The 13,675-nt window shown below is 38.5% G+C and overlaps 1 long non-coding RNA gene across 2 annotated transcripts in view; it reads left to right on the top strand.

The window, feature by feature from the left end:
- LOC148977521 (uncharacterized) overlaps window positions 1-8,857 on the top strand; it is a 92,883-nt gene extending 84,026 nt beyond the window's left edge. The window contains exons 3-4 of one of the 2 annotated variants that reach the window (XR_016169783.1): window positions 8,030-8,448; window positions 8,674-8,857. This is a non-coding gene — a long non-coding RNA (uncharacterized LOC148977521). The remainder of the gene's footprint in view (window positions 1-8,029; window positions 8,449-8,673) is intronic. The other variant, XR_016169782.1, reaches the window with a different exon arrangement.
- Window positions 8,858-13,675: the final 4,818 nt, after the last annotated feature.

Here is a 13,675-nt window from a genome sequence, read left to right on the forward strand (position 1 = left end):
ACTAAAGAAAGTACAAAAATAGAATAATAGGTCCTCTTTAAATTGAATGTCAGTATCATATCTCAAAAAGTTTGGTCTTGAAAGGTTTTGACAGAAAATATTTAGGCTCTTATTGACATCTTAAATTTTTGGTTGCTAAATTTGGAATCTTGACATGTTTGAAATCTCTTATGTGAGATGATGTACACTCACTGGCCACTTTATTAGGTACCCCATGCTAGTAACGGGTTGGACCCCCTTTTGCCTTCAGAACTGCCTCAATTCTTCGTGGCATAGATTCAACAAGGTGCTGGAAGCATTCCTCAGGGAGTTTGGTCCATATTGACATGATGGCATCACACAGTTGCCGCAGATTTGTCGGCTGCACATCCATGATGCGAATCTCCCGTTCCACCACATCCCAAAGATGCTCTATTGGATTGAGATCTGGGGCCTCATGCATAAAACTTTGCGTAGATTTCATCCTTAAAGTGTGCGTACGCACATAAGGCAGAATTTGCGTACGCACAAAAGTTTTCAGACTTATAAAACCGTGCGTACGTCAGAACCTGCGCAGAATTCACTTTATAAATCCCAGTCAGCGGGAGATTATGCGCACGTGCGTCTCCTCCCCGAAATAACCATATATGGAGATTACAACGCCTAGTGTTACTATGCATATCCTCATCTGCATATCATTTGCATATGGTTATTCATCCACGTGATACCAAGTTTAAAGGTACAAGACGTTAGGAAAATATGAAATGCGGATGTGCCGTCACATTAGCTATTACAAACATATTTTTTTAGTAGCCTATATCCTTGCCTTTTTTTTGAATGAATAAATCAAATAGTGTTAAATACATTTCAGAGAAAGTTTTTCTCAATCTTTTCTACTGGCCAAATAGTATTTTTAATTGATTTATATTTTAATGGAAAGAGATAGACATGGTTGTGCATTATTTGCACGAAACAGTTTTCTCAGACAATCTCTAGTTAAAACACAGCATGCCAGAAGAAAAGTGTTCAAAAGCAATGCATCCACAACAAATAGGTATATTTCTATTTATTGAATATATATATATATATATATATATATATATATATATATACTGTATATATTGTAACTTCTCAGTAATGATTGCATGTAGAGTTTAACTCCATTAATGAGAATGGCATATTTAATCTAAATGTTTATATCAGAAGTAAAACATAGTTTAAACCATTTTCTTATTTATTTAAACTGTTATTGTGAATATGGACTGTATTTATGATTTGGACTCATAATAAAGATTTACGGTTTTACTCCATCTGCCGTTAGATTATAGGCTATATTAGTGCGTCAGTTAGTTTCACCAAACGGCCCAACGCGCGTGCTGGCACGGTCATTTAAGAAGGGATGGATGTTTGCTTCAAGTAATGATAGGTTTGTGAAATTATATTTGTATTATCTTTCTGTAGATGTATAATTTTCTTTAGATTCTCTGTCTAATAGTAAGCAAAAAGACATTTGACTCCAGCTCACCATCGGTGTCGCCAAAACCCATACTCTTCTAAAAGAGTGCGTACGCACGGTCAAGAGCATCCTTACGGTGCGCACTTATTTACGCCAAGTTTATTTTTTATAAATCCCGATGTGCACGTGGAAAAATGCGTACGCATATTTCTATGCCCATTTTGTGCGTACGCAACGTTTATACATGAGGCCCCTGGTGACTGTGGAGGCCATTTGAGTACAGCGAACTCATTGTCATGTTCAAGAAACCAGTCTGAGATGATTCCAGCTTTATGACATGGCGCATTATCCTGCTGAAAGTAGCCATCAGAAGTTGGGTACATTGTGGTCATAAAGGGATGGACATGGTCAGCAACAATACTCAGGTAGGCTGTGGCGTTGCAACGATGCTCAATTGGTACCAAGGGGCCCAAAGAGTGCCAAGAAAATATTCCCCACACCATGACACCACCACCACCAGCCTGAACCGTTGATACAAGGCAGGATGGATCCATGCTTTCATGTTGTAGACGCCAAATTCTGACCCTACCATCCGAATGTCGCAGCAGAAATCGAGACTCATCAGACCAGGCAACGTTTTTCCAATCTTCTATTGTCCAATTTCGATGAGCTTGTGCAAATTGTAGCCTCAGTTTCCTGTTCTTAGCTGAAAGGAGTGGCACCCGGTGTGGTCTTCTGCTGCTGTAGCCCATCTGCCTCAAAGTTCGACGTACTGTGCGTTCAGAGATGCTCTTCTGCCCACCTTGGTTGTAACGGGTGGTTATTTGAGTCACTGTTGCCCTTCTATCAGCTCGAACCAGTCTGGCCATTCTCCTCTGACCTCTGGCATCAACAAGGCATTTCTGCCCACAGAACTGCCGCTCACTGGATGTTTTTTCTTTTTCGGACCATTCTCTGTAAACCCTAGAGATGGTTGTGCGTGAAAATCCCAGTAGATTAGCAGTTTCTGAAATACTCAGACCAGCCCTTCTGACACCAACAATCATGCCACGTTCAAAGTCACTCAAATCACATTTCTTCCCCATACTGATGCTCGGTTTGAACTGCAGGAGATTGTCTTGACCATGTCTACATGCCTAAATGCACCGAGTTGCCGCCATGTGATTGGCTGCTTAGAAATTAAGTGTTAACGAGCAGTTGGACAGGTGTACCTAATAAAGTGGCCGGTGAGTGTACATTTCTAATAGAAATTTTCTATGGAGACAAATCTGAGAATCAAGCTCTCCATTTAATCTCATTAATTGACAATCTCAATAATTGGCATACTATAAATATCTAATTTGTGTCTTTAATTTTCTATAGGAGATCCAACATATTTGTTAACTAGCATAATTAGGGCCCGATCACCGACAGTAGCTATGTTTACATGGACACAATCGGATTGAAATCAATACGATTGATGAATCCGATCAAGGTGTTTACATGAATGATAAATAAAATGATCGGGTTGATGTGCGCGTTAATATGTCACAAGATTCAAATCGGAATTGATTCTTTGACATGCGCACACTGCACGAATATGCCACTATTCACGCATAAGCAACTATTCTCCCCTATTGGTTCTGTATTTGTTTTAAACAACAGACTTAATTTGTATCCGTCTCTGGTCATGATTTGGAGACGATGAGCATGAACCGTTTTGCCGTGCTGATCGTATTTATCACGCAGTAAAACCCCGCACCCAAAAGTCGTGGATGAGAATGTAAAAACAAGCACTGGTGGGACGTTGTCCTGCTTCACTTCACAGACATGGAGTGAAATGAGAATTGTTTAATAACGGAACATTCAATTTATATGACACTTTATTCAACAGGAAGAACAGCTCGCTCCGTGCGTCATACGTCATTACGCTATTTCAACGTCATTGCACATGGACAGTCCTTTTAGTTTCGGTTTTCAATACGATCAAGTGTTTACATGTTCTCTCGCTCGGATTACAAAAGGAGTAAACCACCCCTTTCAATCCGATCGAAATTCTAGTCGGATCGAGCTCAATCGGATCGATTAAGATGTTTACATGAAGGTTTTTTAGTCCGATTGAGCCGTCAATCCGATTACAAGGGTCCATGTAAACGCAGCTAGTGAGAGGACCCTATTGTTTTTGCTGTTTCTTCTTCTTCTTCTCTTAAAAGAATCACTTTTTAGAGGGCCTAAACATGCTCTAAAACTCATGAAACTTTGCACATGCTTCAGTTTAAAATTTACGAAAATGTACATGCTCTACGTTTCACGTACAGGTATGAAATTTGTTACATACATGTAATGACCCAATACCTCCAAAATAGTCACTTGGAGCATAGCCCTAAAAACAACAGGAAGTCAGCTATATTGAACTTCCTCCTAGATTTTGTGCTTTTTTTGCAATATCGTGATGTTGTACTTTAACAAACTCCTCCTACAGTTTTGTTCTGATCCTCTTCAAATTTGGTGAGTGTAATCTTAAGGCCTTTGTGAAGTTAAATTGCGAAGATCTAGAGTTTTTGTCGAAGGGTGTGCCCTTGGCGGCCTGACAAATGTACACCCAATTTCAGCCTTTTGGTGATTTGTGCATGGATAGGTCCTATAGTTCAATATTGCTTGCAGTTTCGATGTTGCTAGGAAACCACAGACAGCCTGCAGTAACTCAGGCATACAATGTCCGATCTGCCCCAAACTTCACATGTTTGATAAGAGTCCTGTCCTGAACACATGACCATGCTCATATTTGGTTATAGCAATAGCGCCACCAGCTGGTAGCAGGAAGTGTGCAAATACAAATCCTTTGACATAGTCCTCTTAAATTTATTATCATCACATACTGCCCACCGTGCTATGTTTTCCTAAAACCGCCGGGTGGTGGCGGCACGGGTACGAGGGCCCTTTTCATTGCTGCTTGCAGCTTTAATTCAATAATGTATTCATTGACTAATAAAAGCCATTACAACTGCATCATATGTATGAGTACAACAAGTCTGTTCAGATATTTAACTGGATAAGCATTTCATGTTTCTGTAGTCTGGTATAACCTTGCCAATAGTCATGATATTGAAGAAGCCTTTTTGCATGTATAATGCTTTTTGAAGCCACAATATATAACATCCTGTGGCAGGCAGCTGATGCCAGCACTGACAACAAGAGCTCACTGCAGAAGCGAATTTACAAACTCTACTGTATGTGAACCTGAACGCCTCTCTACTGTACATCAGTTTTGGTTTCAAGGATCATTTGCCTCAAGGACTAGATTTAAACTGAATATATTTATATTTTCCATTTATTTTTAACCATTATTTTTACACCTTGTTATTTTTCATCACATAGAGTGCATTTCACGATCTACTTTCTGTCCGATTTGCTTCAAGCTTTAATATTTGAGATTTTCTGGCCAGCTCTGTTTGGTTTTGACATCCATTAGGGCTTAATTTACTTTGCCCATGAATGTCAAGTTGAGCTGTAGTTACAAATATACAAAATGTCACTGACAGCTGTCTGCTCAGTGTTTTTCTCAAGGGAGATGAGCAGAATTTATTGGATTCATTCACTCTGCGATTGGATGGTGTGGTTTTCCTTGAATTAACTAAACCAGAGAACCAGTTACTGGAAAGTACTGGCGTACATGACAGATTGGTTTAACAGTAAAAGCTATATGTTCCAGACTTCTATATGGAGATCTTAGTGCTTTCACAAGATCCATTAGCTCCATATCAAGCAGTTGCAGTGTTCCTAAATACATAATAGTAGAGTGTAGTTTGTATTCATTCGCTTAAGTCATGGAGGCAGAAAAATGTGTCTTTTAAACAATTCATTAAAATGGATGTCCTTTTTTTAAGGATGTAAACACTGCCTGCCCAATGGTCATGTTTGGTTTTGGACACCTCATCCACCCTGGAGAGCAAGCGGAAAAAAAGCATTCAGCTGACTCTGCTGGTCTGTTCCTGGACCTTGCCATGAGGCATTCACATTGCCACAGTGATAAGCCTGGTAAATCTTATGTGCAAATGCATCAGGTTCAAATTGGGGTTTCTTTTCTTAAATAGATGGTAATTTTTGAGACATTTTGCTCCTGTTTGGGGGGCAAATTTTGGCTTCTTCTTTTTCACTACCACCCAGACGTTTTATGTGGTATGGAGGTCCAAAACTGCAGAAATAACACATTCGTATCCGAATCATGGTGATTCTATGGCCTTCTCTGTCCATATGCTAGATACTCCATACGTTTTCTTTCTGGGGTAGGTTGAAAAACTCTTCAACAACAACACATACAATTCACCTATACTGCATGTTTTTAGATTGTGGGGGAAACCAGAGCACCCGGAGGAAACCCATAAAGACACGGGGAGAACATGCTAGAAAGGACTCCTGTCTCAGCTGACAGTGATACCCACTGATTTATGATATATACTGTATCATATATATTCAGCCCGTTCTCATCCCAAGGCGTCATCTAACTGACGCTTTTGACCATGCGTCAACATCCGACGCACATGGCACCCTATCTAACTGACGCTAAAGGTTGCCATGTGCGTCGGATTTAGACGCATGGCCAAAAGAGTCAGTTAGGATGAGCATCATCTAACTGACACTAAAGGTTGCCATGTGCGTCAGATTTAGACGCATGGTCAAAAGTATCAGTTAGATGACGCCCTAGGATGAGAATTCATTGATATATTTTATATATATGGTGAGATTTTCTTAGGCCTGACATCAACTTTGGCCATTCTTATAATAGGAATAACCAAAGGTGATGTCCGGCCTTGGAAAATTTACGAATTCACACTTCGTGAGCTTAGAATTATAAGGTTCTATTTCTGTTTAGGGTAGTTCTGAGATATTGAGCATCAAAGTTTTTACATCCCAGCTGGCAAAACTGTTATGTAGTATAATCTTCTATTATAGCTTTATCTATTAATCTTTTTTTTTTTTTTTTTTCAAAAATAACACAGGCATTAATAAACACTTAATGGATCGGATTATGTCAAAAACTCAATTTCAACCAAAAGTGGAGATATAACCTTATAATTCTAAGCTCACGACTTTATTAACAACATAAATGTGTTATGCATTCATTTTTTAACCATGGTGCATATTTGCGCTTGAGTCAATGGTTTTATTGGCGTTAATGCAATGAAACATGCCATAGTGTGTGTACATAATTTTTGACATATTTTTTTCAAGAGAGAACCAACTAAATATTAACAACTGATTATGCAAGGAATAATTGACGACAGGCCTTTGAATTATTAGAAAAATAATGCAAACCTGAGGTGGTAATCCATTTCAATAATTGGACGGCCTGGAGTAAATTATTTCGCTTCTACTACGGTTACCACACCTCAAAAGATTCTTCAGATCATGTAGTTTACGACTTTTGTCAGTTTATTTTTTTTTTCTTAAAATAGTCTTTAGTGAAGCATATCCCAAGCATCCGTTGCTAATTTCAAAAAGTCATTTTAGAGCGAGCCGTTGTTAGCAGACTAATGCAGTTATTAAAGCATGCATGTAGTTTCATTAAAGGAATAGTTCACTCAAAAGAGTTGCCAGAAGCCAGTGATTATAGTCTATAAACTTTTAAATATGGATATTTTTTTCTTACAATTACCCATTGCTAGGCATTTATTAACCCAGTGGAGTCATATGGATTACTTTTAAAATTAATGGATGCGCTTTTTGGAGCTTTAAAAACTCAATGCCATTACAAAGCTGGGAAGAGCCACAATCTTATTTAATATAACTCAGATCTTTGGCTGAAAGAAGAAATTCATATACACCGGATGGCTTAAGGGTGGGTCAATTATGGGATAATTTAAAATTTTGGGTGAACTATTCTTTTAAAAGGGTAATTTCTGTTTATTTTTATTGTTTGTATTTATTAAATGTAACTGTATTTATTATTAGCTTACAAGATAATCCAATTAAAGAAAACACTTTTGTATTTTACATGCAGATATTTTGTGACAAATTTGCACAAAGTGTGTACAAACTAAAAAAGAGAAAGTCTGTCCATTAACCCAAGCACATTATTTCTGAAGTGGACTTGTTACTCATGTTGATAGATGCACCTTTAAAACCTATAGAGAGAGACGGATAAAAAAAAATGTAAATGAGAGACTAGCCTGCAGATGCATTTCTACATATTAAGCAACACTGACTCATCTTTACATATGCAAACATAAATTAGCATATTTCAGCAATGCCGCAGTTCCCACAAAACAAACAGGAATAAAGGACTGGTCTTGCAAATGATTTATTTTTATAATTATGTTTCAAATCCTATCTGCTTGTTTATTGATCCAGCCATCAATTTGCCTAACGATAATTTTAGGATGCACGTAAGTTACATAAACCACTGTATACTTTCATGCAAATCTCACCTTATCTATAGAGGCACATGGGAGACGATTAATCGTCGTCCTTTTCTTTATGCAAAGCCGTGCATTAGGCTATTTATTTATTTAATTCAAATCGTAATCTTGTAAGTGAAACGGTCTGTGATGAATGCCATGGTCTGAGGACGATAGCAGAGACTTGAGTAATTTGTAAATTGTGCTAATCAAACAGATTGCAGCCTGCAGGTCCCTTGCAGTGCCCACATACTCCCTTGAGTTCATTACAGTAATGAGAGGTGGAGTGACACGGATACGCTGAGGACACTGGCTGTGATATAGGCCTACCGCCCACAGGATCCCCCCACATGCCCCGATCCATCATCTGATTCTCATTTACCTCAACGATTCCAACTGAGACCTGTAATGGAGCGGGCTTCAAGCGGTGTGGGGCTTTTTCCACTGATCCAGGAGCAGTGTCTGTTGCCGTAAACCGTTAACGGCGCGATTAGAGAGGGAGAAGGTAAGAAGGTCTCGGATCAGAGCGGCTAATGGGAGTGGTGAAGGTGAGGCGAGGGTGTTCTTGTGGATGCCGGGGCCATATGGAAGCTCACGTCGCCCGTCTGTCACCTCCCACCATCCAGGCACTGCCAGGTGAGTAGGACTACATCTTCATTATCCGAGAATGGTAATTTGCTGGCAAGCATCCCCAATTTGGGTTGAAATGGCAGCAACAAATACGGTTGGTACCTACAAAAAAAAAAAAAAGAAAAAAAGATGGATCTCTTGATTCTGAAAATGCACTAAACACTCATTATACAATTCTATGCATGTTGGGGCAATCCCTTATTTCTCATATTTGGCTTTTATTTCTTTCAGCAGATGATCAGGAAATGGCATGGTGTCAAAAAGGGGGAGCTGAGGAGGCAGTCAGCTGTGATAACTGATGTATTGACACAAGGCTTTACACACACACACACACACATGCTGACATGTCTAACCGCAGTGTGGGAGAATTATGACTTTAAAGGTTTGGATGAAATCAAGAAATAAATTATTGTCAGCATTCCCATTTAAGTGTTTTTAATTTTCTTTCGTGTTTTTTTTTTTCTTTTTTTTTTTCGTAAGCTAAATATAGTGAAGCACTAAATCCATATGATGCAGTGAATTGAAACTCTGAGCGGCAGCCAAATTAATCTCAAGGGTATTTTTGTGAGTGTTTGGTGTCACCTTGTGGTCAATAAAAATAACATTAAAATACCCAGGATGCAGATCAAAGAAAAGCGTGAGACTAAACCACTGTTTGTTGCTTGATTATGCTTTCCAGTAGCTCAAACAGTAGAGCGTTGGTGCTTGGAATGCCAAGGTCATGGGTTTGTTTCCCAGGGAAAGCAAGAACTGGTAAGAATGAAAATGTGCACCTTGAAGTGCAATGTAAGTCACTTTGGATAAAAGCGTCTGTCAATGCGTAAATATAAATGAATAATTGTAAGTCTTTCTGAAGAACATTATGATTTTGCCAAGTGACAACATGTATTGTTAGTCCTTCCACCCTATTGTTAAATAACTATGTTTCTAAGCTAACACGCGATGTGATAAGATTCAAGTTTGTCTGTCCACATCAAAACATAAAAATGTCTCGTGATGTGACAAAAGCATTAACGAAACACAGTCAGACAGGGGTGATTTTTCAAGACCATTGTTATGCCTGGTTCAGACTAAACAATTTCAGCCCGATCTGTTTGGCGTAGGGTGTCGTGGTGGTTCGTAAACTACGATGGGTGTCAGAACGCAAGATTAATCATGTTATCTCTTTTAAGCTGCGTCCCAATTCAGAGGATGTATCCTTCCAAGGCCACGAATGTCGGAATGTCGGACATTGTTAAATGGGACGATCTAGCGTACAGAGGATTGTTCTTGTCATTTGTAATAGACTTTTTGAAAGTTATATTAAACTGTTTGAAAACAAAACAAGGTTCACAAACTGTCTATATACTGTATATAGAGAGTAACAAACAGTAAAGTTCATTGGTTCAGTAAAGGATGTCATTGAGTTATTGAAAACGAATGCAATCCCTGAAAATGCAAACATGAATACCTACGTAAGATAAATGTATGTGTGTGGTTTTTCGTGCATCAAGTGTTTATTCACATGAGTTTAAATCTCGGTGTTGTTTGATGTTCTCTATTTATGTGTCAATCATTATTTAGATGTTAATAGCTAGTAATCTTTTAAGTAATTACTGTATATGTCACAAGACTTGGATTAAACCGTTTGGATGGTGTTTTTACTTTAACAATGTTTTTATGAACTTTTATGAAGCGTAAAAGTTTTGTTAAGCTAGGCTTTCAATGAAGGGACTGAAACCTCTTAGGTTTTATTAAAGCTAAACCTATTTACAATCACAGTAACCTAGGCAACGAGCTAGTTTTCCTCAAAACGAGCTTTATAATATACATTTGTCACTAAGCATGTGTCTTTGTACGTATGTTATGATGTGATGTAATTTTGCTCATAGAGACCAATTTATAAGTTGTTTGAGGAAACTCGTTGTCTACTTTACTGTGCTTGGAAATACGTTTAATTTGTGTTTTAACAATGTTTAGCTCAAGAGTCGGGAAGTTCCAAATCTGAATATAGCTACTGCCAACTTCACTAAACTCATTGAATTAAGCACTGGCCGCATTTCTTTACATTTCTTTCCAAGTTCAAACACTATGAAACGCTCCATTAACGTACGGAGCTCTGAAACACTGCCAGCGGGACATTAAACAGGAAGTGTCTGTCCGAGCTCACAACAGGTTTTGCGTGGGAATGCAAAGGATATATATATTTTTTTTAATTCTCCCGTCCCAGATTTATTCCACCACCTCATCCCTTTAGGAGCTCCGAAGAAAAGCAGCATGGCCATTCTTTAAAGGAGTAGTTCACTTTAAAAAAAAAAAAAAAAAAAAAAAAAACTGATTTGCTGATAATTTACTCACCCCCATGTCATCCAAGATATACATGTCATTCTTTCTTCAGTCAAAAATAATTTTTCTCCATATAAATCTTTTTCAATTTGTTTGTTTCGTTCGTTGAATGAACCAAATGACACGAAAAAAGATTTGTTCATTTTGATGAAGGATTCTGAAGAAGGAGAGTCACGAACGCGCATCACAGAGCAGATCAAGGCGAGCATTTGAGCTTATAAAACTTAAACTTTTTTTTTTTTTAAGTTAGCGGCCTTTTCACTTGATAAGACCCTTATTCATCATCTGGAATTGTTTAAAGCCCTTTGAACAGTTGTAGTTTGCAGTTTGTACTGAAACTGTCCTTCGGACCTTGAACCGTTGGGTTCCCATTGAAGTCCATTATATGGAGAAAAATCCTGGAATGTTTTCATCTAAAACCTCAATTTCTTTTCGACTGAAGGAAGAATGACATGGACATCTTGGATGACATGGGGGTGAGTAAATCATCAGCAATTTTTTTTATTAATTTTTTTTTAAGTGAACTACTCCTTTAAACTTCCTTTTGTGTTTCATGGCAACGCATTCTCACCCCAAGGCGTCACCTTTGACCATGCTTCAATATTTGACGTTTTAGGCGCCCTTTAGCGTCACTTACATGACGCGATCCTACGGCGTCATCTAACTGACACTAAAGGAAAGCGTCAGTTAGAGGACGCGGTTAGGTTTAGGTGTGGGGTGGGGGTAGGGTACACGCGATCCTAGGGCGTCATCTAACTGACGCTAAAGGGCGCCTAAAGCGTCAGATATTGAAGCATGTCCAAATGCTTCCCAAGGCGTCAGTTAGGTGACGCCTTGGGAGTGAGAATGGGCTGTTCATGGAGAGAAAAAAAATGGTAGCTTATGAGGGTGAACTATTCCTTTAATCTATGCCAAAAATCTTGTCAGCTCACTGGAAGTTTGTTTCAGGAGAAACTAGGATGTTGTCTCAGGAACAAGTCCTACTTGGCAAAATCACAGTCCCCAATATAGAACATTTATATGTGCTCCTAAAATCTCTAAATGACATACTGTATTTTGAAATTCTGCTTGTCTCTCATTTCTTATTCATAAACCTCTTCTTCACTGATTTCCCTACAGTCTCTCTCTCTCACCCGCTGTCTCCATTTGCGTGTGCATTTAGGATCCGCCGCAACAAGAATTCGCAGATCTCACATGCCAGCTCATGGGACCTCAGCCCTCGGCTTCCCTCATTTCATCATTCTCCTCTCGTCCACTACTTAAGGCCATGACAGAATGAGCCCATTGTAGATTATTACACATGTCACTCCGCCCCGTACAAGACAGAATGCCTTTTGGATTCCTTTATAATAATTGCCAGTAATAACAGTAATGCAGCATTGTACAGTAAGTGGATGAAAACGAAAACACAATAAACTGCCAAAAAGAAACGATCGATGGAACAACAAGGCCTTCAAACCCTAACAGCAAACTTTTTAAGTTAAATGCTTTCAGATGGACTGCAATAGATGTGGTCATAAATTCAGAACTGATAAATAGAAACATCAATTTTAGCCACTATTAATCTTTAAAGCGCCTATTTGTAGTTTTAAATGGAAGACTGTGCTTGCTTTAAAAAAAGGAAAAGAAATCTCCCTTTTTTACGATTTTTTTTTTATTTGCGCTGGCAATTGTTTGGGTCTTTGTTTTAGTCTCGTCTCACATTTATATGATAAGTCGCAGTAAGTGAATTACTGTGTATAAGAACAAATCTATGTTTATAATGAGCACTGGGAGTAAATCACTCTCTATTGTTTTTCCCTTTCCTTTCTTTCCTTCTTTCTTTATGTTGGATGTTCTGCTTTGATGGCAGCCAAGAGAGCAGATTTAGGCTTTCATCACTGGGCTGACAGTTTTGAGGAAACTGAAACCCGAAGACAAAAAAAAAAAAAAAAACACATTATTTCGCTGGTGTATCAGGAGATGGCAGGGGACTGAGTCCTCATGCTTAAATCGCCTCTGGTGCTTCCTGAACAAGGAAAACAATTTGGCCGCAAAATTTGCATGCTTTCATCAATTAGCCAAACACATTTTGAAGGCACGAAGACAGAAAGGGATTAGCCTCAGCACAGTTTAGATGAACAGATGAATGTGGCTCAAAGCGTCTACCGTATAATTGAGGACAAATTATATCAAGGCAAGAAGACAAGCACTTGAATGGCTTTGACTAATGAGGATTCATCAGTGACCTGAGATGTGGCATGAATGGCTCTTAAATTATATTATTACGCCACTCTCTTGAATGCTTATATTGATTGGTCAATCACAGTCAACTATTTCCTTTGGTCTCATCTAGGGGTGTAACGATATTCGAACCGAACCGAAAAACCACGATACAGAACTCACGATTCGAATCGCGATACTGTCATTAGCCATGCTTCCATCCACTTGTCAATCGAATTATCTGAAATTCGGTTAAAAAACTCATGCGGATAAAGCTGGTGAAAGTGTGTTTCCATCCAACGGCTTTAAAGCAAATAAAAACCTGTACGTAATGACGTCACATGCTGTTTTGCGATCAAATTGGTATATCGAATTGATTTGAGACATTTTAAGGTGTTTCCATTTATTTTCGCACTGAATCGAACAACATTCAAGCAAACTTTTGCGAACAAAGTTTTGTTAGACAAAACGGATCGCGCCATCTACCAAAAAATGATCAATATTTCACAAGTTGAAGGCTAATAATGCTTATGTGCCAGCTGATAGCGACATATGAATGGGACGATGTATGAGAGGCGGTTGTTGTATTCGCCTCACAACCGCCTCGCTATATATTATCCTGCTTATTACATATAAATCAACCAAATAAATAAATAAATCAATCATTTGACACAAAATATTGACTTAAAAACGAGTTAATTGATTT

This window comes from Pimephales promelas, chromosome 9, assembly GCF_988280905.1.
Source record: "Pimephales promelas chromosome 9, fPimPro1.hap1.1, whole genome shotgun sequence".
NCBI classification, from domain to species: domain Eukaryota; kingdom Metazoa; phylum Chordata; class Actinopteri; order Cypriniformes; family Leuciscidae; genus Pimephales; species Pimephales promelas.